Genomic DNA, 25,251 nt, shown 5'->3' on the forward strand with positions numbered 1-25,251 from the left:
TGACCTGGGACCCAACATAGATGTATGCTTCTCTCTGTCCGGATTCTTTCCACGGATTGCTTACACTCTAACTCTCTCTAACCGATAGTGAATTGGTATCGCTGCCATAACGATAGCAAATAGATAAAACAAATCGATAACTTTAATCGAAAACGTTTCAATAAGAAACCGACAACACGCCAATAGCAAATTGGTGACACTTCGATAACCAATCCATGATTTTACTGTGTCAAATCAAAAAAGTTTTGATAAATATCGATCAGTTTTAAATATATAACCGACTACTCTTTAATAATGATGCTTTATTTCTCTTTTGCCATTAACCGATATTACTATCATCCCACCTAGACATATGTATGTACATACATACATATATTAAGATAACAATTATGACCTTATCAACGAAGACTTTGTGTTAGGATCGTATCGGGATCAAGTTTCTATAGATCCTTTTTAAATTTACTTATTTGTGCAGCAGCAAAAAGACTGAAATCTTTTGAAGACTCTTTAGTACGCTCGGACACATCTATTGTGCGAAGTTTTTGATTTGATTAAGTCTTGTTTAACCCACAATGTACCGAAATCTGCTACTAGTGGGCTGTATTCTTGAATGGTACATATTTAACCGGACCCGCCGGCGACCATAAGATCGCTACCCAATATTTTCTATAGCTAAGGCATACTGGCTTTTCAAAAAATTCACGAACCACTTCAATGTGGTTTCGAAAGCATCTTTGGAAAAATAACTGCGAAATATAACGTTGATAACTTGTATGATGTAAGACTATACTGTCGACTAACTTACGGGGAACAAATTCACTATGCCACAGAAAGTTCTCAAGGTAGTTATCAGGTATAGGGTTGATGGAAAACATTAAAAGACCTACAAAAATTTGACAAAATCGCTGATTGACATTATGAAATCCTCTTCAAGTACAGTATGACTTCATACTGTTGGCAAACCCATTTACTGTGGGCAAACCCCTTCAAATTCAAAACATGTGTACTGAAAACTACAACTCTTTAGCTTACCCCCGCGTATCGCACTGTATGGACAATAGCGATGCAAATGATAACAAAAACAAACCGCGCTAACACTCTGCCCCAAATCGAATCAGGTTACGGAAAGCAAAATAGCCTTAAGCCAAAAAGCAGGTAGGAAACGGTTCCAGAGTTGGCGATTGTTTCAAATTTTGCGAAACAGTTTTTATTTCACGCACAGGCGCTTGCTGCAAAAACAAGACTTGTGGTGCATTAGCCACCTTGCTAAATGCAATCCCAGAATAATTCATATTTGAACCTAATTAATCGTTATAGATAAAGCTTAAAGCTTAGAAATCCAGCGAAGAATCAATCTTGCCAATAAATGCTACTTTGGACTAGGTAGGCAATTGAAAAGTAAAGTCCTCTCTCGGCGAACGAAAATCATACTCTACAAGTCACTTATCGTACCCGTCCTGCTATATGGGGCAGAAGCATGGACCATGACAACAGCAGATGAAGCGGCTTTGGGAGTGTTCGAGAGAAAAGTTCTTCGAAAGATTTATGGACCTCTACGCGTTAGCGATGGCGAGTACCGAAGAAGATTTAATGATGAGCTGTACGAGCTATACGCAGACATCAACATAGTCCAGCGAATTAAAACGCAGCGGCTGCGCTGGCTAGGCCATGTTATGCGAATGAAAGATGATGCTCCGGCCAAGAAAGTGTTTCTATCGGAACCCGCCTATGGAAGCAGAGGTAGAGGGCGGCCCCCACTCCGTTGGAAGGACCAGGTGGAAAACGATTTAAACTCCCTTGGTGTAACCAATTGGCGCCGGTTGGCGGAGCGAAGGAGCGACTGGCGCGCCTTGTTGGACGGCCATAACCGTTTAGACGGTTAAGCGCCAATTAAGTAAGTAAGTAAGTAAGTAAGATAAAGCTTACGTTCAGAGAGCTTTAGCAGGACAGCATCTACTTAACGGCGATAAAAGTTTAAAACAGAGCTTTTTGTCAGCTTCGCATCACTCTCTTTATACAAGGGATAGAGAATGATTGGGGTAAATAAACAAAACCAGGCGACTACTTATCAAATACATACAAACATACATTGGCATATGATTATAATCGGCAAGTGGAGACAACGACGTCATAAATGCTACTACCGGCAGTGGAACGAATGAAATGCGCTAAAAAGTGAGCAAGGAGAGCACAGAGCTATAACAAGGGCAGCAAAGAGGTCAAAGAAGGCATGGCTGAGAAAAACTAAAAGACGTTAGAGCCATACATACACATGTACATACATACATGCATGCTTTGAGTTGTAAAATTTCATTTAGCTGAGCGCTGCGCATCCCCAAAATACAACCAGTTGAGTGCGAATATATATAAGTATGTATGTTCTTACATAGAAAGGCATATCTGAGACAAAAAGCAATAACAACCCAGACAAATTTTTTCAATTTTTTAGAGCAGCTTTGTGAAAATATGTATAATTTTGTTAACCGAAATCAGTCATTGACTGATTGGTTTAGGATTCACAAAGCCTGCGTTTTTCAGTCAAAGCCATACAATTTTGTGTAATTATAGAACAGAGTACGAAGTGCACAATGCGGGCGAAAACTCAATTTTATCCTAATTTGAGTTTGGTTGTTTTGGCTAGTTGCCACAGATATGTATATGTATGTACATTAAGTGAGAAAATGAGAACTGAGGGAGCGTATGAGCGATTCATTGAAGCGCTAAGTGTCAACAATTGTGGTACGCAATTGCTTTTGTTGGTGGCCTTTTGTTAATTGTTGCAGCCATACAACCAGTTAGCATCAGTGATGGAGTTTTTGATAAGTTCGTACTTTTTTTAATAAGCAAGATTTCCTCTACTTTACTAACCGAAATTGTTTTTATTCCCATTTGTACACAACACAGCACATTATAACTTAAATCAGGTAACGATGAGTTTAAACGATAAACAGGGATCAAGACAGATACATAGACTTCCAGCACCAGTCTGTTTTGAGGGAAAAAATAATAAAACTTTACCATATTTGGTATCTTACTTATCTGGACCCAGAATAAAATTATAATAATATATGATCAATACTAGAATTCATTACCAAATCAAGTTAAGAGATTAATGAAACTTGATAAGTATATTGACTTTATAAAATAAGCTTTTACCTGTCGCTTTTAAGCTGGTATCTCCATAACTGAACAAAATCCCCAATCCTAATAAAATCTCTTAAAAATGGAAGATTAGGTGAACCTCCGTGCCCGCCTCTTCATCATCTTGACAACTCTTAGAGTAACAACGATAAGTTGTTCTTAAACCTTTCTGAATGCTTAGTTATAAGGCAGTGCCCAGTAAGTACTCTTACAAGTGTGAACATTTTAACCATAATTAGGATGTAAACGTTAAAAGACCTTTAACAATCTTATCTTGAGCAGTTTCTTTTCTATATTCGACACCCCGGCGTTGATAGCGATCTTTTGTCGGCTTCTTGTTAAGAAAGAGTTTGCCTAGTCGTACCCTACCAATGCGAGTTCGTCTGCAATATAGTTCCCTCGATGTGACTGAGCCTTGGGACCCATGTAAGATGTACACGGCTCTGCTAGGCTATCCCTTAGAGAGATCGTCGGTAATTTAGTGTTAGTTCATAATTGAACGAGTAAGAGCAAACATATTTGACATCAGCTTGCCTATCACTGAAAAAAAAACTATTTCTTTGCCGATATTATGTTTCCCGATTCTAACTGTGGCTTTCATGACGACCAGAGCAAAGATATTTGAAAGCAGCTTGCCTATTACTGAAAAAAAAAGATTTCGTTGCCGATATTATGTGTCCCGATCCTAACTGCGGCTTTCATGATGGCCAATACTTATTGCGGGAAGACACTGCAGTTATCGGGTAGTCTGAAAGAGAGTTGTAAGTGGGGGTCCCTTGTATATACTCCATCTCTAGCTCCGCCATTAAGCTTGGAACCGTTCATATATATGGAATGCTATAGTCAACAGCAAGACGCCTATCCGACTCCACCCAACCATCTCTACTGGAAATTTTTACAATATAAATGCTTTCTGCAACTGTTTCGGTCACACAGCGATCCGTGCTAGGAGGAATAAAATTGTATATTTTTAGAATGCTAGGATATGTAATGGTTTTATTGTTACCATTGAACAACTCTCTTAGACGCAAGGTTGACGCTGTTCGATAACGAGCTACGTTGTTCTCAGAGCACCAGTTTTGCTGATCATACTTCATTTGTGGACTGTACCCAACAAGTTAAGGTTTGACGCCTTGTTTAAGCTTGGCCACCGTGAGAATATCCCATTCAGCGGTATGGATCCAATAATTGCGATATATATTTGGATTGAGCCTCCATTTTTTACCAATAGCTCTTTTACACGTATGTTATTACTTTAAACGAGTAAACATTTTTTGTATATCCGGAACGAAAACGACTTCACCTATTTGAATGAAAGTTGGCAAATAAATAGTGTATCACATTCCAAGACTTTCTACATCGATTTTGCCACTGAGGATATTTTCACAAAGTTAAAAATTACATGAGATATGCCACTTAGTGTTGCCCCCTCGCCTTGTTATTTATATCTCTTTGTATATCCACTACGATCGGGAAAATCCATTTAAATAAAGCTTTGTTAATAGATAGTGTATGACATTTTGAAACTTTTTGTCAAGGTGTTGTCACTGAGGATGTTTTCGCAAGGTTGCCACCTATTTAGAATTGTAAAAGATCTCATGAAATATGCTAATATGGGTACCAAACGAAAGGCGTTTTACTCCGAATTTAAATAGAGAAATTTCTAAGGGGGGTTGACACTTAGGGTTGCCAACTCACCTTATAATTTACATCTCTTTGTATATGCACTACTATCGGGGAAAACCATTTAAATTAAGTTTTGTTAATAGATAGTGTATGACATTTTAAGACTTTCTGTCAAGGTGTTGTCACTGAGGATATTTTCGCAAGGTTGCCACCTATTTAGAATTTTAAAAAATCACATGAAATATGATAATATGGGTACCAAACGAAAGGTGTTTTACTCCGAATTTAAATAGAGAAATTTCTAAGGAGGGTTGACACTTACGGTTGCCAACTCACCTTATAATTTATATCTCTTTGTATATGCACTACTATCGGGGAAAACCATTTAAATTAAGTTTTGTTAATAGATAGTGTATGACATTTTAACACTTTCTGTCATGGTGTTGTCACTGAGGATGTTTTCGCAAGGTTGCCACCTATTTAGAATTTTAAAAAATCACATGAAATATGATAATATGGGTACCAAACGAAAGGTGTTTTACTCCGAATTTAAATAGAGAAATTTCTAAGGAGTTGACACTTAGGGTTGCCAACTCACCTTATAATTTATATCTCTTTGTATATGCACTACTATCGGGGAAAACCATTTGAATTAAGTTTTGTTAATAGATAGTGTATGAAATTTTAACACTTTCTGTCAAGGTGTTGTCACTGAGGATGTTTTCGCAAGGTTGCCACCTATTTAGAATTTTAAAAAATCACATGAAATATACTAATATGGGTACCAGACGAAAGGTGTTTTACTCCGAATTTAAAAAGGGAAATTTCTAAGGAGGGTTGACACTTAGGGTTGCCGACTCTCTCTTTGTAAATCCTCTACTTTCGCGGAAACGACTGACATTTTGAATGAAATTTGGTACATCGATAAAGTATCACATACTTAAACTTTCTATCTAGGTGTTGCCACTGAGGATATTTTCACAAGGCTGCCACGTATTTGAAATTTGAAAAAAAATTCCACGAGATATGCCAATATGGGTATCAAACGTATTTTATTCCCCATTCCAATAGAGATATTTTTAAGACTATAGGTTATAGTTACCCGTTTAAAACTTTTTTCAAGTCCTTTTTGTGGTTAGTTATCGATATGTTTTTGAAATCAATTTTAAAAGCACTCAATAGTAAGTAAAAATACATATACGTATGTATGTATAAAAAAGTTGAATATTTACAATGACGAAATAAAGAATAAAGCTCGGTCGTCCAGTTATTATTATGTTACAATTTTTTTTACGCTAAATGGCGTTGACGTAGTTCAAAAAAGTTGCCAAAACCGAACTCAAAAAAGGAGTCGAGTTTTATTTTTGTAGTTTTTATTTTTTCGAAAAAATGCTTCGTTGTATTTTGATGGTTTAAATATTTATTGAAAAAAAGCGCTTGAAGAAAAAAGGCAAATTTTCGCAATCCGTTCATATGCACAGGTAGTGTAACAAAATGTTCACCAACTTTGGTCGATTTTGGAGACATCAAGTTTTTCGAAGGGGAATCCTTGAAGTGAAAAGTCCAATAAGTAATATATTCGAGCTGTCGTATTAAATTTCTGTTTAACATAGGTATAAGTTAGAACACGCAGCTGGGTATATAACGATTGGCCTCGCCCGAAGATATACCTTCTTACTTATTTTTAAACGAACTGTTCGCATTAACAAAGCATAAAGCAGCTCTTCTCGCTAAACATTCAGTAGGAAAGTAATATTTCAAGTAATAGTACGATACCATACTCAGATATGCAAATTCCATCACTGGTCTGCATACACGCCAGATCAAACAGAACATTTGTTGCGGTAGCAATTGTTGGTACATACCATAGCCGACTGTTATAAAAGAGTGGTGAACGGAGAGCAAGTGTAATTGTGGTTGCGAATTATTGGTGGTAGTTTTTCCGCTGTTGGCCTCTCAGCATTTTTCATTATTGAGATAGTAAAGTGTTGCTGCTGTTGAGCCAGCCAACTGGACAAAGTACGTACGAGTTGCACAAGTACTTGTCTAAATACATTTATACTTACAAACGTAGTCGTCGCCAAAGTCAAGTTGAATTTTGACTTGAAGTTGAATCGGATTCGCGAGTTTAGTAATCCCGTGAACGAATAAACGTGCAAACGTGCTCGACGCAATAAATGTACTTCATACTTATGTACATATATATCTATACGATGATAAGAAAAAAAAGTGAGCTTGAAATAAACTGTGTACTAATTAATTATCAGATTTTATTTGTTATAAAATTTATTTTAAACGAAAATAGAGTGAAGTGAAATAAAAATAGCATTGAAGTGAAATTTACTGTAAAAGAAAAATTTAATTTTTTTAACTGTGAAAAAATGTAAACCACATTAAAGGTTAGCATAAAAATAATGCAATAAATTAAATTCTCTTTAGTAAATTTTCATAAAATCAGTTCAAAGTGTTCTGTTTACGTTTGTCTCTTTAGCAAGAAATCTAAAGAATTATCTAACAATTTGTTGCCATAAAATAAATTAATTTTCATTTGCTTTTGTTCACATGCAAGCACGTGAATGTTAAACTACACATATATACATACATATGTGTATTTTTACATCCATATGTATATTAGTGTGTAAAGAGTTTGTTCGTCCTTTACATAAGCTATTGGTAGCTAGTTAAAAACAAATAACTTTAAAAGAGATTTTACAAACTTCTCAAACGTTCTTAAACATTTTTAAAGCTCTTCGGAGTAGCAAAAGGAAGGATGTCTGCTGTCTAGTTGAGTAAAAGTTGATATCAGTTTAGTTATACCAACCCAACGACTGTGGCCTTTATTGAGTCCTTTTACGGAAATTATGGTTTCACTAAATCAAAAATTATTAAGGAGCATGAATAGATGTTTATGTACATATGTTTATATGGTTGTTTATCAGGAGAAATTAATTTCTCAAATTTATTTTCTACAGTATACAGAGAAAAAGATGATAGCAAATTTGTTTTCCTAAGTATTTACTCAAGTTTTGATAGCGTGCTGCGCCTACCATACCGAACGTCCTGGGTTCAAGCCTAGGGAAAAGTAACATCAACATAGAAATAAGTTTTTTCGATTTAAAGAAAAATTTCTAAACAGAGTCGCCCCTCAGCAGTGAATTGGCAACCACTTCGAGTGTATTTCTGCCATGAAAGGCTACTCAGTGAAAACTCATCTGCCTTGCAGATGCTATTCGTAATTGACGTAAAAAAATGTACAATGTACATAGGTTCTGTCACGTCAATTTGTGGGAAAAATTAAAGCGAGCACGACTTCAATTGGAAGAGAAGCTCGGCCTTAAAACTTTTCGATGCTTAGCGCGCTGTGCATTTATTTATGTTTTGCTTAATATTTCCATAACAAATTTGTGTTATTACAGAAAACTAATATCCTAGACTTGATTGCATTATATAAGATTTATTACCTTTATTCCAGGCGCCCAAACTGGTTTCTTTTTCCTTTACTATAAAAGTCCTTCAAACGAAATTATTTCCGAAATTAAAATTTTGTCGTCCGATAAAATGTAAGGCGCGATAACCTCCGAAGAGATCTAAGGCCAAGCTTCTCTTCCAATTTGCGTCGTGCTCCTCTTGATTTTCTCTACAAATTGGCCGGACGGGGCCTACAAATTTAATGCTGACTCCGAACGGCATCTGTAAGACAGATGTGTTTTCACTGAGAGCTTTTCATGGCAGAAATACACCCGGAGCGCTTGCTAAACACTGCCGAGGGGCGACCCCGCTTAGAAAAATGTTCCTCTAATTGAAAACCCTTAAAATCTAAAATGTTTGATGTTGCTTTGCTCGGGGTATGAACCCAGGGCATACGGTGTGGTAGACGGAGCACGCTACCATCACACCACGGTGGCCGCCTCCGATAAAAATTATTAAATTTCTAGTTTTATTTAATAAGTCCGAAAATAAAAGTTGAATATTTTTTAAGTACAGAATTAAAATACGGCACTCTGGAACGGCTCATCCAAATGAAACGAATTTTTTTTTATACAGAATCCTTCTGGTTTCAACAGAAGGAGCGTATCAAATTTTGAGCAGTATCTCAGTTGGATCAAACTTCATTGTAACAAGTAAGATGGTCTTAGTTCGGGTTAAACCGACCTTACATACCCAGCTGTGTACTTGAAACGCTGTTGTTTGCTTTATGTGGTTAATTGTGTTATAAAGCTGCGCTGGTAGATTTTTGTTCGACTTATGGTATTAAAAGTATTTTGGTGAGAGTAACAAACAAAGAGGCGGGTCACGCCCATTTTCAAAATTTGTTTAAGTTTTGTTCCTAGCTCAACCCAACTGTACCACTACTGAATTAGAATATGAGTAAAATTTAGTTAAATACCATAGTTATTGCAAACTTTGTTGAGGTTAGACCTTTAGGAAAAGTGGGCGTGTTCTTTAAACGTTCTTTATTATCTTCACTCAGTGTATATAATTTTGCTAGGATAGTGTCTCTGCCAAATTTCAATGTTATATCCTTAACAGCTTGTTAAACTTCCAAATTTTCTTCTTCTCAATGTGGGTGGTGCCACGCCCTTTTTCCGAAACTTTTCAGTATTTATGTTTTGCGTCATAAAACCAATCTACCTACCATATTTCATTAGCACATCGGTATTAGTTCTTGAATTATCAAATTTTTTGCATTTTTCTAAGTTTTGGATATCGAAAAAGTGGGCGTGGATATTATCCGATTTCGCTCATTTTCAATACCAATCTATTCTGGGTCCAGATAAGCCCGTATACCAAATTTGGTGAAGCTATCTCAATATTTGTTCAAGTTATCGTTTTAACGGACGGACAGAAGGACGGACGGACATTGCTTAATCAAATTTTTTTTCGATTTTGATGTATGGAAGTCTATATCTCTCTCTATTCCTTTATACCTGTACAACCAACCGTTCTCCAATAATATATATATAATACCCTGTGTACATATACAGCTGGGTATAAAAACCAGTTGCAAGTTTACTATGGGAAATTAAAAGTATAATACTATGAGGGTTGGTAATATTTTTTGATGGCAATTTTCTAGTTTTAGGAACAAAAATTGTAAAGTTTTCCTACAGGTTTCAAACCCATTTCATCATCATTAATTGGCGCTTAGCCGCCAAAGCGATTTCGGCCGTTTCGTAAAAAATTACGCCGGCTATCCCTGTTTCGCGATAACTGACAACAATTGGGTGCACCAAGGGTGGTCAAGACTTCATCCACCTGCCTCTCTCAACTCAGTAGAGGTTTTCCCCTTTCTCTGCTTTCAAACTGCGATATCGACTAACATACTTTCTTGGCCGGAGCGTTTTCGTCCATTTGCATAACATGACATAGGCAGCGAAGCCTTAGAGGTTTTATTCGCTACACTATCGCCATATCTCCTTCGATACTCACCTTTGGCATAGTGTATAGGTGCATACATTTTCAGGAGAACGCTTCCCTCGAACACTTCAAGATCCATCTCACCTTCTCACAACACCGTCCATGATTCAGAACCATATATCAGGACATGAGCGACTTGTAGAGCGTGATTTTTGTGCGTCGAGAGAGGACTTAACTTTTCAATTGCCTACTCAGTCCAAAGAAGCACTGGTGGGCAAGAGTTATTCTCCAAATCCAAATATTTAAGATAATCGATTGTTATAAAATTCGTTTCAGTTGGATGAGCCATTCGTTGATTATGGGGTCGGAATTGTTTACTGTGCTACCCACGCATTTCTTATTTATACATTTTTGGAATTGTTTAGCATTTAATTATTGACGATTTTGTGTAAATATTTGTATTTATATATAAAGCAGACACAAAAACCGAAAAGCAACAAAAAACAGAAAATAAACAAACACATTACAAAAATTTGTATTTAAGTGCAAACAAAAATCTGAATAAGTAAACACTACAGAGACCAACATTTATTTGCACCTTTCTTTATGTAAACAATTATACATATATACACCTGTATATACTCCCATACATATGTATACGTACATGAATAAGGTGTTATGTTGCATTATTAACTTTTTTAATGAATTTTTATAAGCATATCTATAAAAGCTCCGTAGCTCTAAAACAACCGGTACTAAGAGTTGGAAGGCGAGCTGCATTTCAAATTAAATTAACTTTTTATACTCAGTTGAGCAGAGCTCACAGAGTATACTAACTTTGATTGCATAACGGTTGGTTGTACAGGTATAAAGGAATCGAGATAGATATAGACTTCCATATATCAAAATCATCAGCATCGAAAAAAAATTCGATTGAGCCATGTCCGTCCGTCCGTCCATCTGTCCGTCCGTCCGTCTGTCCGTTAACACGATAACTTGAGTAAATTTTGAGGTATCTTTATGAAATTTGGTATGTAGATTCCTGGGCACTCATCTCAGATCTCTATTTAAAATGAACGATATCGGACAATAACCACGCCCACTTTTTCGATATCGAAACTTGGTAGGTGAGTTGAACTTATGACGCAGAATAGAAAACTAGTAAAATTTTGGATAATGGGCGTGGCACCGCCCACTTTTAAAAGAATGTAATTTAGCAGTTTTGCAAGCTGTAATTTGGCATTCGTTGAAGATATCATGATTAAATTTGGCAGGAACGTTACTCTTATTAATATATGTCTGCTTAATAAAAATTTGCAAAATCGGAGAACGACCACGCCCACTTTTGAAAAAAAAAAAATTTTTTTTAATTCAAATTTTAAAACAAAAGTTAATATCTTTACAGTATATAAGTAAATTATGTCAACATTCAACTCCAGTAATGATATGTTGCAACAAAATACAAAAATAAAAGAAAATTTCAAAATGGACGTGGCTCCGCCCCTTTTCATTTAATTTGTCTAGGATACTTTTAATGCCATAAGTCGAACAATGAAATTTGGTAGAGGCTTAGATTCTAGGACGATAACTGTTTTCTGTGAAAAAGGGCGAAATCAGTTGAAGCCACGCCCAGTTTTTATACACAGTCGACCGTCTTTCCTTCCGCTCGGCCGCTAACACGATAACTTGAGCAAAAATCGATATATCTTTACTAAACTCAGTTCACGTACTTATCTGAACTCACTTTGTATTGGTGTAAAAAATGGCCGAAATCCGACTATGATCACGCCCACTTTTTCGATATCGAAAATTACGAAAAATGAAAAAAATGCCATAATTCTATACCAAATACGAAAAAAGGGATGAAACGTGATAATTGGATTGGTTTATTGACGCGAAATATAACTTTAGAAAAAACTCTATAAAATGGTTGTTACACCTACCATATTAAGTAGAAGAAAATGAAAAAGTTTTGCAGGGCGAAATCAAAAGACCTTGGAATCTTGAAAGGAATACTGTTCGTGGTATTACATATATAAATAAATTAGCGGTACCCGACAGATAATGTTCTGGATCACACTGGTCCACATTGTGGTCGATATCTCGAAAACGCCTTCACATATACAGCTAAGGGACACACCTTTTTAAAATACTAATTAACACCTTTCATTTGATACCCATATCGTATAAACACATTCTAGAGTCACCCCTGGTCCACGATTATGGCGATATCCCGAAAAGGCGTCCCTCCCCCCCCCCCCCCTAGAACTAAGGCCCACTCCCTTTTAAAACACTTACTAACACCTTTCGTTTGATACCCATATCGTACAAAAAAATTCTAGAGTCACCCCTGGCCCACCTTTATGGCGATATCTCGAAAAGGCATCCACCTATAGAACTAAGGCCCACTCCCTTTTAAAATACTCATTAACACCTTTCATTTGATACCCATATCGTACAAACAAATTCTAGAGTCACCCCTGGGCCACCTTTATGGCGATATCTTGAAAAGGCGTCCACCTTTAGAACTAAGGCCCACGCCCTTTTAAAATACTCATTAACACCTTTCAGTTGATACCCATATTGTACAAACGCATTCCAGAGTCATCCCTGGTCCACGTTTATGGAGATATCCCGAAAAGGCGCCCCCCCCCTAAAACTAAGGCCCACTCCTTTTTAAAATACTCATTAACACCTTTCATTTGATACCCATATCGTACAAAAAAATTCTAGAGTCACCCCTGGCCCACCTTTATGGCGATATCTCGAAAAGGCATACACCTATAGAACTAAGGCCCACTAGCTTTTAAAATACTCATTAACACTTTCATTTGATACCCATATCGTACAAGCAAATTCTAGAGTCACCCCTGGGCCACCTTTATGGCGATATCTTGAAAAGGCGTCCACCTTTAGAAATAAGGCCCACGCCCTTTTAAAATACTCATTAACACCTTTCAGTTGATACCCATATTGTACAAACGCATTCTAGAGTCACCCCTGGTCCACGTTTATGGCGATATCCCGAAAAGGCGCCTCCCCCTAGAACTAAGGCCCACTCCCTTTTAAAACACTTATTAACACCTTTCGTTTGATACCCATATTGTACAAACGGATTCTAGATTCAACCCTGGTCCACCTTTATGGAGATATCTCGAAAAGGCATCCACCTATAGAACTAAGGCCAACTCCCTTTTAAAATACTCATTAACACCTTTCATTTGATACCCATATCGTACAAACAAATTCTAGAGTCACCCCTGGTCCACCTTTATGGCGATATCTTGAAAAGGCGTCCACCTATAGAACTAAGGCCCACGCCCTTTTAAAATACTCATTAACACCTTTCATTTGATACCCATATTGTACAAACGCATTCTAGATTCAACCCTGGTCCACCTTTATGGCGATATCTCGAAAAGGCGTCCACATATAGAACTAAGGCCCACGCCCTCTTAAAATACTCATTAACACCTTTCATTTGATACTCGTATCGTACAAAATAAATTCTAGAGTCACCCCTGGTCCACCTTTATGCCGATATCTCGAAAAGGCGTCCTCATATAGAACTAAGGCCCACGCCCTCTTAAAATACTCATTACACCTTTCATTTGATACCCATATCGTACAAACAAATTCTAGAGTCACCCCTGGTCCACCTTTATGGAGATATCTCGAAAAGGCATCCACCTATAGAACTAAGGCCCACTCCCATTTAAAATTATCATTAACACACATTATCGTACAAACAAATTCTAGTCAGGCCTGGTCCACCTTTATGGCGATATCCCTAAATGGCGTCCATCTATAGAACTATGGCCCACTTACTCTTAAAATACTCTTTAATACCTTCCATTTGATACACATGTCATACAAACACATTCCAGGGTTACCCTAGGTTCTTTTTACAACATGGTGATTTTCCCTTACTTTGTCTCCACAGCTCTCAACTGAGTATGTAATGTTCGGTTACACCCGAACTTAGCCTTCCTTACTTGTTATATATATAACCTGATTATTTCATAAATAATACACCTATAATGTTGAAATTTGACGTGTTAATTGATGTTGAGCTTTTTGGTCAAAATAAAATAAAAATGTTGAAAATGGGCGTGGCACCGCCCACTTGTGATAAAATCAATTTTACAAATATTATTAATCATAGATCAAAAATCGTTAAACCTATCTTAACAAAATTTGGCAGAGAGGATGCCTTTACTATATGGAATGCTTCGAAGAAAAATTAACGAAATCGGTTGAGGACCACGCCCACTTTTATATAAAAGATTTTTAAAACTGTCGTCGATGAATGAAATAAGCTGTAGCTTTGCAAAAAAGAGCTTTATTTAAATTATATTTCCTTTCCCAAGTAGAATTATAACAACAAGTTATAAAATATTAAAATTTTTTAAAATGGGCGTAGCACTTCCCCCTTTTTGACTAAGCAATCTTATATGTTTCTAGAAGAATAATTAACATATCGTAATAAAATTGAGTACAGATATATGATCCTTATATCAGGAAATATTTCTAGTAATAATGGACGGGATCGGTTAAAGACCACACCTACTTTTATATAAAGGGTCGCAGAATAAAAATCTCAGCTAAAAATATCAATAATATTTCACTTACCAAGTTTTATTGTAAGAGGAAATTGGGAGACATTTTTTTCAATGGGCAGTGCCTCTCCCATATTCCGATCAAGTATTACACAACATTTCTAAAGCCTCAAAAAAATAAATCCCCCGTTCGAAAAAGTAATTTATCTGAAGTGAACTGTACAATTCAAACTCACGCTGAGTATATTATGTTAGGTTACACCCGAACTTAGACACCCTTACTTGATTTTGCATTAAATTTACTAAACAAGAGTCAAAGTGGGCGATGAGGTTGCGGTTGTTACACCTACCGTATACTTCATAGAGGTGAGAGCAACCAAAGTGGATAAGAACTTTTCTATTATATAAACTAGTAAAGCATGACATAACAATATCACCATGGGGATAATTAAATGGTGGAAGGAAAGGAAATAAAGGAAAGGAAAGGAAAGGAAAGAAAAGGATATATGCGAAAGGAAAGGAAAGGGAAGGATATATGGGAAAGGAAAGGAATGGGAAGGAAATGAAAGGAAAGAAAAGGTAAGGAAAGGAAAGGAAAGGGAAGGAAAGAGAATGAAAGAAAGGAAAGGACAGGAAAGAAAAGAAAAAAAAGAAAAGAAAAGAAAATAAAAAAAAATTAAGCACTTCCTTTATATAAATGGTCAAGAATCAGCGAAAAATGTCTCCTTATTGCTAAACTTTGATTTTTAAATTTTGACATAGAAATTGCAAAAATATGTATGAGAAGTAAAAATATAAAAGTGGAGCGCACATTACGTGGAATGGAAAGTTCGTAGGAAAGGAGAAATTATTAGTCAAACAATTTCGCTCCACCATTATATTTTTAAAATAAATTAAAAAAATGTAAGGCGCGATAACCTCCGAAGAGATTTTAGGCCGAGCTTCTCTTCCAATTTGCGTCGTGCTCCTCTTGATTTTCCCTACATATTGGCCGGACGGGACCTACATGTTTTATGCCGACTCCGAACGGCGTCTGCCAGGCAGATAAGTTTTCACTGAGAGCCTTTAATGGCAGAAATACACTCGCAGCATGCGGTGTGGTATGCGGAGCACGCTACCATCACACCACGGTGGCCGCCTCTATATTTTTACTTCTCTTAAATATTTTTGCAAAAAATTTAAAAATCAAAGTTTAGCAAGAATATCCCTTTATATAAGGAGAAATTTTTCGCTGATTCTTGACCTTTTATATAAAGGAAGTGCTTAAAATTTTTTTTTCATTTTTATTTTCTCCTTTTCTGACATTTTCTCGATGTCTTAACCTATCTGTTAAATTTTGCGCTTGTAGCTCAATGAGAGCTTACTTAAAAATCAATCCCAAAATTCAATCCGTTCCGTTTGATTTTTCAAAATATCTCAGTCCGTGCATCCCCTAGCGAAACTGTTTGTATTGTGTCATTGGCTGTCATCGACCTCTGAATCAAGCTCTACATTTTTAGCCTCTAGCTCATCGATAAGTTACAAAACCCGGTTTCAAATTTACAGACTTTGAAACCTAAATTCCTATGCACGATTTGTTATCGAAGTGTTAATAAAAACCGTAATCGAAGAGTTATCGGTTTGCTATCGACATGTTATGGCAATGTTGTTTCTTTATAGGTTTGCTATCCACTTTTTATAGGTGGTTTATGTGCTTGCTTTCGCCGAGACAAGTATGATTTATGGAGTTTTTATCGAAGTGTTGTAAATGTGCTATAGATAACGCATGTGATCAATGAGTTATTGATTTTTCATCGGTGAGTTATCGCTTTTTTGTATCAATTTTTTTTTTCAGAAATTTATCAATTTTATATCTAAAAATATCGGTATTTTGTCGAAAAGCTATCGATTTTTAATGAAGTGTTACCGATTTTTTATCGATGAGGTACATACGAGTTATGAATTTAATATCAAACCGTTATACGCACTCTATCCATGGTTTATCGATTTTTCGTCACTGAGTTATTTGTAATATTTTAACTATTTTTATTGTTGTAATTTATTTTTTGTTGTAATTTTTTTATTAAATATTATTTTGCAGTTTCAGTCGTGTATGATATAATTAAATATTCTTAAAGTAAAGTTGAGACTCTTCAAACTGAAATCATTGAATTGCTCTCTATGCTTGCTGAAAATAAATCGATTGTGTCGCACTTTCTATCTGAATTCAGTGAAGTGCGTGGTATTGTTAGTGGCCCTTTGGCCAAAGAGAAAGAGAGTGGAAAGGAAATAATTGTGTCTGATGGTAATGGTGTACTCAGTGTAGTCAATATTTCTTATTCTGCAGCTGAGACAGCTTCTGTTCTAACAACAAATATGCCATACGCCTTCGTTGCTGCTTTGTCAACTAGTGTAGTCACTAATATTTCCTCTTCTTATACCTCTTCTTCTGCTTCTACTGGCCAAGAAACAATGCTGCCGTCTCCTCATATTGCTGCTGCCGCTACTGGTACTTCGACTGCGCGCCAGTGTTTACAACCCATATGAGTGCAACTAATTTAGATGAACCATCTGTAGCTGCTGATAACCAAAGTGATTGGAACACTGTGCGTAAAAAAAAGAAGTCTAATAAAAGCAAACATAAGTCATCTGGTTCTAGTACAGCAAATTCTTCCCAAAGCGATTTAAATTCAAATCTGTTGCAAAATTCTGGTAACAATGCTAATTCCAGGGCAAATATCAACGCGTCTTGGCTCCACTGTTTTTTGTCATGTTTATTAATGATGATATTCGCTCTTGCTTCTCTAAAGTTAGATTCTTGCTGTATGCAGATGACCTTAAGATATACTTGCCTATTCATAGCCTTCATGATGCGGTATTGTTGCAAGAAGCTTTGGATAAACTTAGTAACTGGTGTAATAATAATCGGTTATCACTTAACCTAAAAAATTGCTTTCAAATAACTTTTTCGAAGCGTGTCAACTTGATTGATACAGTGTATCAAATATCAAACTCGCCCCTATTGCGGCCTAGTGAAATTAAGGACTTGGGAGTAATATTTGACTCGAAGTTTTCGTTTTCAAGTCATATTAATATGTGCATTGCTAAGTCGTATGCCATGCTAGCTTTTGTTAGGCGTCATAGCTTGGATTTCAGTGACCCGTATACGCTAAAGCTTTTATATTCCGCGTTTGTGCGATCCAAACTTGAGTATACTTGTTTCATCTGGTCTCCGTATTATTCCAGCCATGTTGCAAGAATTGAACGAATCCAAAAAGTATTCGTACACTTTGCATTACACAGTCTGCGCTTCTCGGATCCTATCCCGACTTATAAAGCTCGTTGCTTATTGATTAACTTAAAATCATTGCTGGTCAGGAGGGCAATTTTATCGCTGTCGTTCGTTTTCGATTTGTTACGTGGGGTTTTTGATTGCCCTGTGCTCTTGGAGAGGATTTTCATTAATATACCGGCTAGAGCTCTTCGTGCTTCTGAGTTTTTTTCATATTGGTGTTCTCAGGGCTCTTTATGCGCGGAATGCTCCAATTACTAGAGCCTTAATTAAGTTCAATAGAATTTCTAAATTTTGTGAGATAGATTTTTCTGGTTCGAAAGATGGCTTTCTGAGTATTTTAAATCCTTTTTATAAGTAAGGTTATTTATATTAACATTGTTAACTACTTTACACTTTTCTAATAAGCCTATAAGGTTCTTTTTTTAATTGGCTTAAATAATAAATAAATAAATAAATTATGCAAAAAAAAGAAGAGAGAAAAGTTAAAGAAGAAAGAAGGGAAAAAGTGATAATATAGTTATATACAAAGTAACATATATATATACGTGTCAGGGTCCCAAAGAAGTATATATAATAGAATTGTAGTGATTAACAATTATAATAAAAACTAGTCACCTTATTTCTAGATTGCAGTGTATAAATAAATAGCCTTGATTTGTTATCAAAAATGTATCAATTTCCCATCAAAGAGTTGTCGATTTTTTATCGAAAATATATTAATTTGCTATCGAAAATATGTCGAGTTTATATCGAAAGAATATCAGTTCAACAACAATAAAAAAACTATCAGGGTATTATCGACTGTTTGATATAAATACGGTAGCGGTTTGCTATCCAACTGTTATCGATTTGTTATAAAAAACGATGCCTAAAAGACCGCCTAAGGATGCAGACAACATTCTGAATATACAATATCGACTGCACTATATTTGCTGCTGCTGTTTCGAAAACTCCCTTTTTCAGTAAGTTTCGGATAACGCCCAATCTCAGAAGAGGGTGAAGAACGCCGTAACTCAGAATTCTTTTCAAAAACGTCCTGTAGGAGCTCAAATTCAATCTGAGATAGTACGTTTTGGAAAAAAATTCGAAAATAGGGCGTAATTCAATAGAATTCTGAAATAAAACGTTTTCGAAACCGAGATAGGGTAATATGCCATTCAGCAGTTGATATACTAGTACCGCATTAGATAGTGCCAAGAGCCTGGCATTGTTCACACTTTATAAAGTTTGGTACAATGAAAAATACTGTATGAAAAAATACGGTAAACAATTTTACTATTTTGCATTCGATTTAAAATTATGGATTATTTGGGTACACACTTTGATTTTCTTTACATTTATTTTTGGTTATCTCTGTTGTGGCTTAACTTCAACTACTTAACGAGCTCTACTTAATTTACAAATATTAATCTCATCAGCTGTTTGATGATGAGGAAACAAGTTAATCATATCTTCTATCGACTTGGACCACGATAATATGAGCTGAAAGTAGTTTCATTATCTAAACTTTGTTCAATGTAAGGATTGCTTATTCTTACTTTCTATCAAAAATTAGTTATTGATATCATTTGCACATACAGAACTCAAAACAAACTCATACATCATACCTTAATCAAATTTAATGCTTCGATACGTTAGTCCTTTTTTGTATGGCAATTTTCAATCAATCAAAATTTTAAATTGTATATGCACAACCATAATATTTATTCATAAAGTTTGTATGTGAATTACTCGCATAGGTGCACACACATATTCATACAAAAATATAGCACTTAAAGTTAAATTGTATAGATACATTTACCATTAATGCGAATATAAATCAACAAATTTCATAACGCAAAATTTTAGAAGCATAATAAATAATGCGTTGGAATGAGCGTTTTGACAGCACATACACACAAAGTCACATACATACCTGGATAAAGTACAAGTGAAATTCAGTCGAAGGGTAAATTGGGTTATGCGTTTTGATGCGTTTGTATGTATCCGTAGAACGTACCCGGCAGAGAATTGTGCGATCATTTATTTAGGAAAAATAAGAACAAGGAAGTATTACTGCTTTCCCTGATAACCCATCAGCTGTTTAATAGAGATATTATCATCAATGTGGTATCTTTTCAAAGCTCTTATTATAATAACTGCAATGTAACCACTTTGATATCTTATAACAAGACCTTAGGCACATATGTTTTACGGCAGCAAAACGTGTCCAAGAATTTACCTTAAACTCCTTGTTTAATAAATATTTAAATTAAGCCTTATATAGAGAGTAACATTTTTTGCGGGGTTATTCATGTAATTTATTTTTATACCCAGCTGAGCAGAGCTCACAGAGTATATTAACTTTGTTCGCATAACGGTAATCCGTAACGGCATAAACTAATCGATATAGATTTAGACTTCTATATATCAAAATGATCTGATCGAAAAAAGAAATTAATTTAGCCATGTCCGTCCGTCCGTCCGTAAACACGATAACTTGAGTAAATTTTGAGGTATCTTGATAAAATTTGGTATGTAGGTTCCTGGTCGCTCATCTCAGATCGCTACATAAAATGAACGAAATCGGACCATAACCACGCCCTCTTTTCGATATCGGAAATTTGGAAAAACCAAAAAATTCGATAATTCATTACCAAAGTCGGCTGAAGCGATGAAACTTGGTAGGTGGGTTGACCTTATGACGCAGAATAGAAAATTAGTAAAATTTTGGACAATGGGCGTGGCCCACTTTTAAAAGAAGGTAATTTCAAAGTTTTGCAAGCTGTAATTTGGCAGTCGTTGAAGATATCATGATGGAATTTGGCAGGAACGTTACCCCTATTACTATATGTGTGCTAAGTAAAAATTAGCAAAATCGGATTACGAGCACGCCCACTTTTAAAAAAAAATTTTTTTTAAGTCAAATTTTAACAAAAAATTGAATATCTTTACAGTATATAAGTAAATTATGTCAATATTCAACTCCAGTAATGATATGGTGCAACAAAATACAAAAATTAAAGAAAATTTCAAAATGGGCGTGGCTCCGCCCATTTTCATTTAATTCGTCTAGAATACTTTTAATGCCATAAGTCGATTAAAAATTTACCAATCCTTGTGAAATTTGGTAGGGGCATAGATTTTATGACGCTAACTGTTTTCTGTGAAATCGGTTGAAGCCACGCCCAGTTTTTATACACAGTCGTCCGTCTGTCTTTCCGCACGGCCGTTAACATGATAACTTGAGCAAAAATCGATATATCTTTACTAAAGTCAGTTCACGTACTTATCCGAACTCACTTTATCTTGGTATAAAAAATGGCCGAAAGCCGACTATGACCACGCCCGCTTTTTCGATATCGAAAATTACGAAAAATGAAAAAAAATAATTCTATACCAAATATGAAAAAAGAGATGAAATATGGTAATTGGATTGGTTTATAGACGCAAAATATAACTTTAGAAAAAACTTTGTAAAATGGGTGTGACACATACCATATTAAGAAGAAAATGAAAAAGTTCTGCAGGGCGAAATCAAACGCCCTTGGAATCTTGGCAGGAATAATGTTCGCGGTATTGCATACATAAATAAATTAGCGGTACCCGACAGATAATGTTCTGGGTCACCCGGTACCACATTTTGGTCGATCTCTCGAAAACGCCTTCACATATACAACTACCACCACTCCCTTTTAAAACCCTCATTAATACCTTTAATTTGATACCCATATCGTACAAACAAATTCTAGAGTAACCCCTGGTCCACCTTTGTGGCGATATCCTGAAATGGCGTCAACCTATAGAACTATGGCCCGCTCCCTTTTAAAATACTCTTTAATACCTTCCATTTGAAACCCACGTCATACAAACACATTCCAGGGTTACCCTAGGTTAATTTTTCTAAATGGTGATTTTCCATTATTTTGTCTCCAAAGCTCTCAGCTGAGTATGTAATATTCGGTTGCACCCGTATTTAGCCTTCCTTACTTGTTTAGTTATCGCTTTAGTTACGTTTGACTGCCTATGCGTATGAACCTGCGATTATTGTACTGTTGATTGTGCATAGTCACATACAAAAGTACAAAGAAATGTACATACTCAGTGGGGTTATGAGGTTTTGGGGTTGAGCTCCCCCGTGAACTAAAATATCAACTATTAAAACTTTCACGCATATTTTTGTGAAGCGATTATACTTACGAACAAATAGGAATCTATTTAGCAAAGCATTTATTTAGGCTGTAATATAGAATAGCGAATGCTCATCAATCTTGCAGATTACAAAAATTGCTATATAGAAGGTGGCTGATTAATAGAGGAATAAAATTGATTCATATTCATAAAATATTTTATTTTATGGTATGAATTGGAGACACTCTGATATCAGGTAAAGCATGTACTGGCCCAACTGCGTCGAAACGGTTTTTTTACCCCTCGTATCTTCGGTTCTGTGGATTTTAGTTACCTAGTTGTGATGGGATGTTTACTAATCATACAGATCCCAAAGTGCAGTCCCGGGTTAGTAACGTAAAATACTTCAGATGTTTTACGCATATATTGACTGCTACTTTTTAATAACGACATTTTTTAGAGTTTTTTTCAAAAACGCCCTATCTCAAACTTCGGTTAAGGAACGCCTTAACTCATAATTTTTTAATATACACCCGAGTTGATGGCATGATGTTTTGAGAGAACGTGGTTTAAACAAAATGTGAGATGGATCATACTCGAGAACAATGTTACTAACAACACTGAAAGGTTTTTGGTGTTGTGTGTGGTATTGGTTTGCTGTATAGGAGAATACAGAATGCAGGCGTAAGTGTAGTGAGCACACTGTAGCTTAATATCCGAAAAAAGTACATACATGGTAGAGTTGATATGAGCGTAATCAGACAGCAAATTAAGGCAAGGCAAGTCAAGGCACGTTATCACTTTGTTATTAAAGTGTTAATGATGAGCTATCGACTTGTTGTACTAGGTTATCGGCGAGGTATAGATGCGTTCTCAATATGTTATAGAAGTGGTAGAAAGTTGATATCTATAGCAAAGGTAATCAATGAGTTAGAGATCTTTTATCGACTTTCATCGGAAATTTATCTATGTGTTAATAGAGAATTATCGACTTGTTATCGAAAAACTATAGATTTTTTATGGAAAAGTTTGCGATTTGCTATCAAGAATTTATAAAATTTAAGTTAAATAAATACAATACTATTAAGTTAAAGAAGTTTTTATAACTGGCTAAAATTTTAAGCAACGTGACATCAGGACGGACAAGGCGACAGCTGTTGTAATTTAACCAGTAAATCTCTTCAAAAGCTTTTTCCCGAGAGTGAGATTCGAACCCGTAATCCTACGATGGTCGAAGTGTTACAAACGCACGCAGCCACGTCATGCTTTAGTTGTTGTAAACTTATCCCAATTGCTTTCTTTGCTTATTTTATTCATTGCACAGTACGTACTTCGTAAATTATCATGTGCCAAAGTTATGCTTATTTTGTTGTTGGCAGGTTTCAAAGAAACTGGTAATTTTTTTGGTTCTATTTATAGAAATACAAAGATTTAACCAATGTTGTCTATTTGAATGAATAAATTTTTTATGTATCGAAAAGTTATCGATAAATTATTACAAACGTATCAATATAGTAATAGTTTTCCATTTATAATCCAAAAGCTATCGATTTGTTATCAAATTTTGTTCGATGTGATATCGAAAAGTAATAATTTTTTTTTTTTTTAAGCGACGACGAACAAATCAACAGCTGTTTCGATTATGCTTTTAAAATCTCTATAAAGTGTTTCCTTTCGGGAGAGGGATTGAAACTCGCACTCCTGCGATAAACGATTTTGTTGAAACCGGTAAACCTTACACAGAAAATCTACGACACATCTGTAAAACGACCTTTAAGGAGCTGGAAAGACGATGACGCGACTGTAAGAAGCCGGTTACTAGAAAAGAATAACTCGCTATCGGTAATGAGACGATAATAAAAAAATAACTTTTCGGTATTGGTTATTATAGATAAAAATCCAACGGAATTCCTCCAAAAAAGCCCGAAAATAGTTGATTTTCAAGTATTGTAAAAACAGTATTGGTACAATAAGATCTAAGATCTTTCAAAGCAATGATAAAAAAAGGAATAACATAAGATTATAAAGGTGAAATCATCATACAAAATATAGAGGAGAAAATTAAGAAAATTTTTAAAATAAAAAAAAATCATTCAATTACATAATTCAATTAAATAACAAAACAATGCTTTCACTTATACATATTTTTGTTTTTTTTTTTTAATGGACGCTGTTGCAGCGCGCTGCCCTCAAGGCCCAATGAAACCAGGCTAATCCTAACTTCTTTTGTTTTTTTTTTTTGTTTGAATCTTTGATGGGCAGCGGTTTGTCAAGCGATTGCTCAGCTAGAGCAGTGATATCAGATATTGAAGGCAAAAACTCATAAAATATGATGATTTGAACTAAAATGCCCATAAAGAAAAATTTTAAAGTTGCTGTTATTTAGATCACTGCAAATGGATACTGAAATAAAGTTCTATAAACGAATAGCATTGGCAAGAAAATTTTTCTAAGAAATTACTTCTATTGTGCTTTAACTTTTAAACCCCTGGGCCTTCTCTAGTTTTGTTTTCTTGACGTACACTTGCATATGAACTTCACGAGTAATTGGTGCTCACACCTTTTTTTATACCTTTCATGAACATGAAATGGTATATTAACTTTGGTCCGATGTTTGTAACGTTGAGAAATATAGATAATAGACTCACCATTAAGTATACCGAATTGGTCAAGGCGACGAACTGAGTTGATATAGCCATGTCCGTCTGTCCGTCCGTCCGTCGGTCTGTTTGAACGCAAACTAGTCCCTCAAATTTTGAGATATCTCAATGAAATTTGGCACCAGGATGTATTTTTGTATTATATTAGATATTTGTCGGATCCGGCAGGATCGGACCACTATAACATATATCTCCCATACAACCGATAGTTCAGATAAGACGATTTTGGTCATTCCTGCCGCAATTTAGAAAGTATAAACGTGAAACTCAGTGATATATGTATATTCTAATATATCATAGAAGATATCCTGAAAAAAATCACTTTGATCGGAGCTATATATAGTTATATCCCATACAACCAATCTTTCAGATAAGGGGTTTTTGCCATTTTTTTATATTTATCTTAAAATCGTTCAGGTATGTATATCTGTTCACTATATATTTTTCTTATCTTATACAGCGCATTATTTGGAGATTACGAATGGGAAAAGATTATTGTTCAGCCCCATTCAGGAAAAGTATG

The 25,251-nt window shown here is 35.5% G+C and overlaps 1 protein-coding gene across 2 annotated transcripts in view; it reads left to right on the forward strand.

Moving 5' to 3' along the window:
* Window positions 1-7,007: 7,007 nt before the first annotated feature.
* PKD (serine/threonine-protein kinase D3) overlaps window positions 7,008-25,251 on the forward strand; it is a 125,770-nt gene continuing 107,526 nt past the window's right edge. Inside the window, exon 1 of one of the 2 annotated variants that reach the window (XM_067761060.1) lies at window positions 7,008-7,166. The gene's annotated coding sequence lies outside the window, so the exon portion shown is untranslated. The remainder of the gene's footprint in view (window positions 7,167-25,251) is intronic. The other variant, XM_067761056.1, reaches the window with a different exon arrangement.

Source organism: Eurosta solidaginis, chromosome 1 (genome assembly GCF_040869045.1).
Source record: "Eurosta solidaginis isolate ZX-2024a chromosome 1, ASM4086904v1, whole genome shotgun sequence".
Lineage (NCBI taxonomy): Eukaryota > Metazoa > Arthropoda > Insecta > Diptera > Tephritidae > Eurosta > Eurosta solidaginis.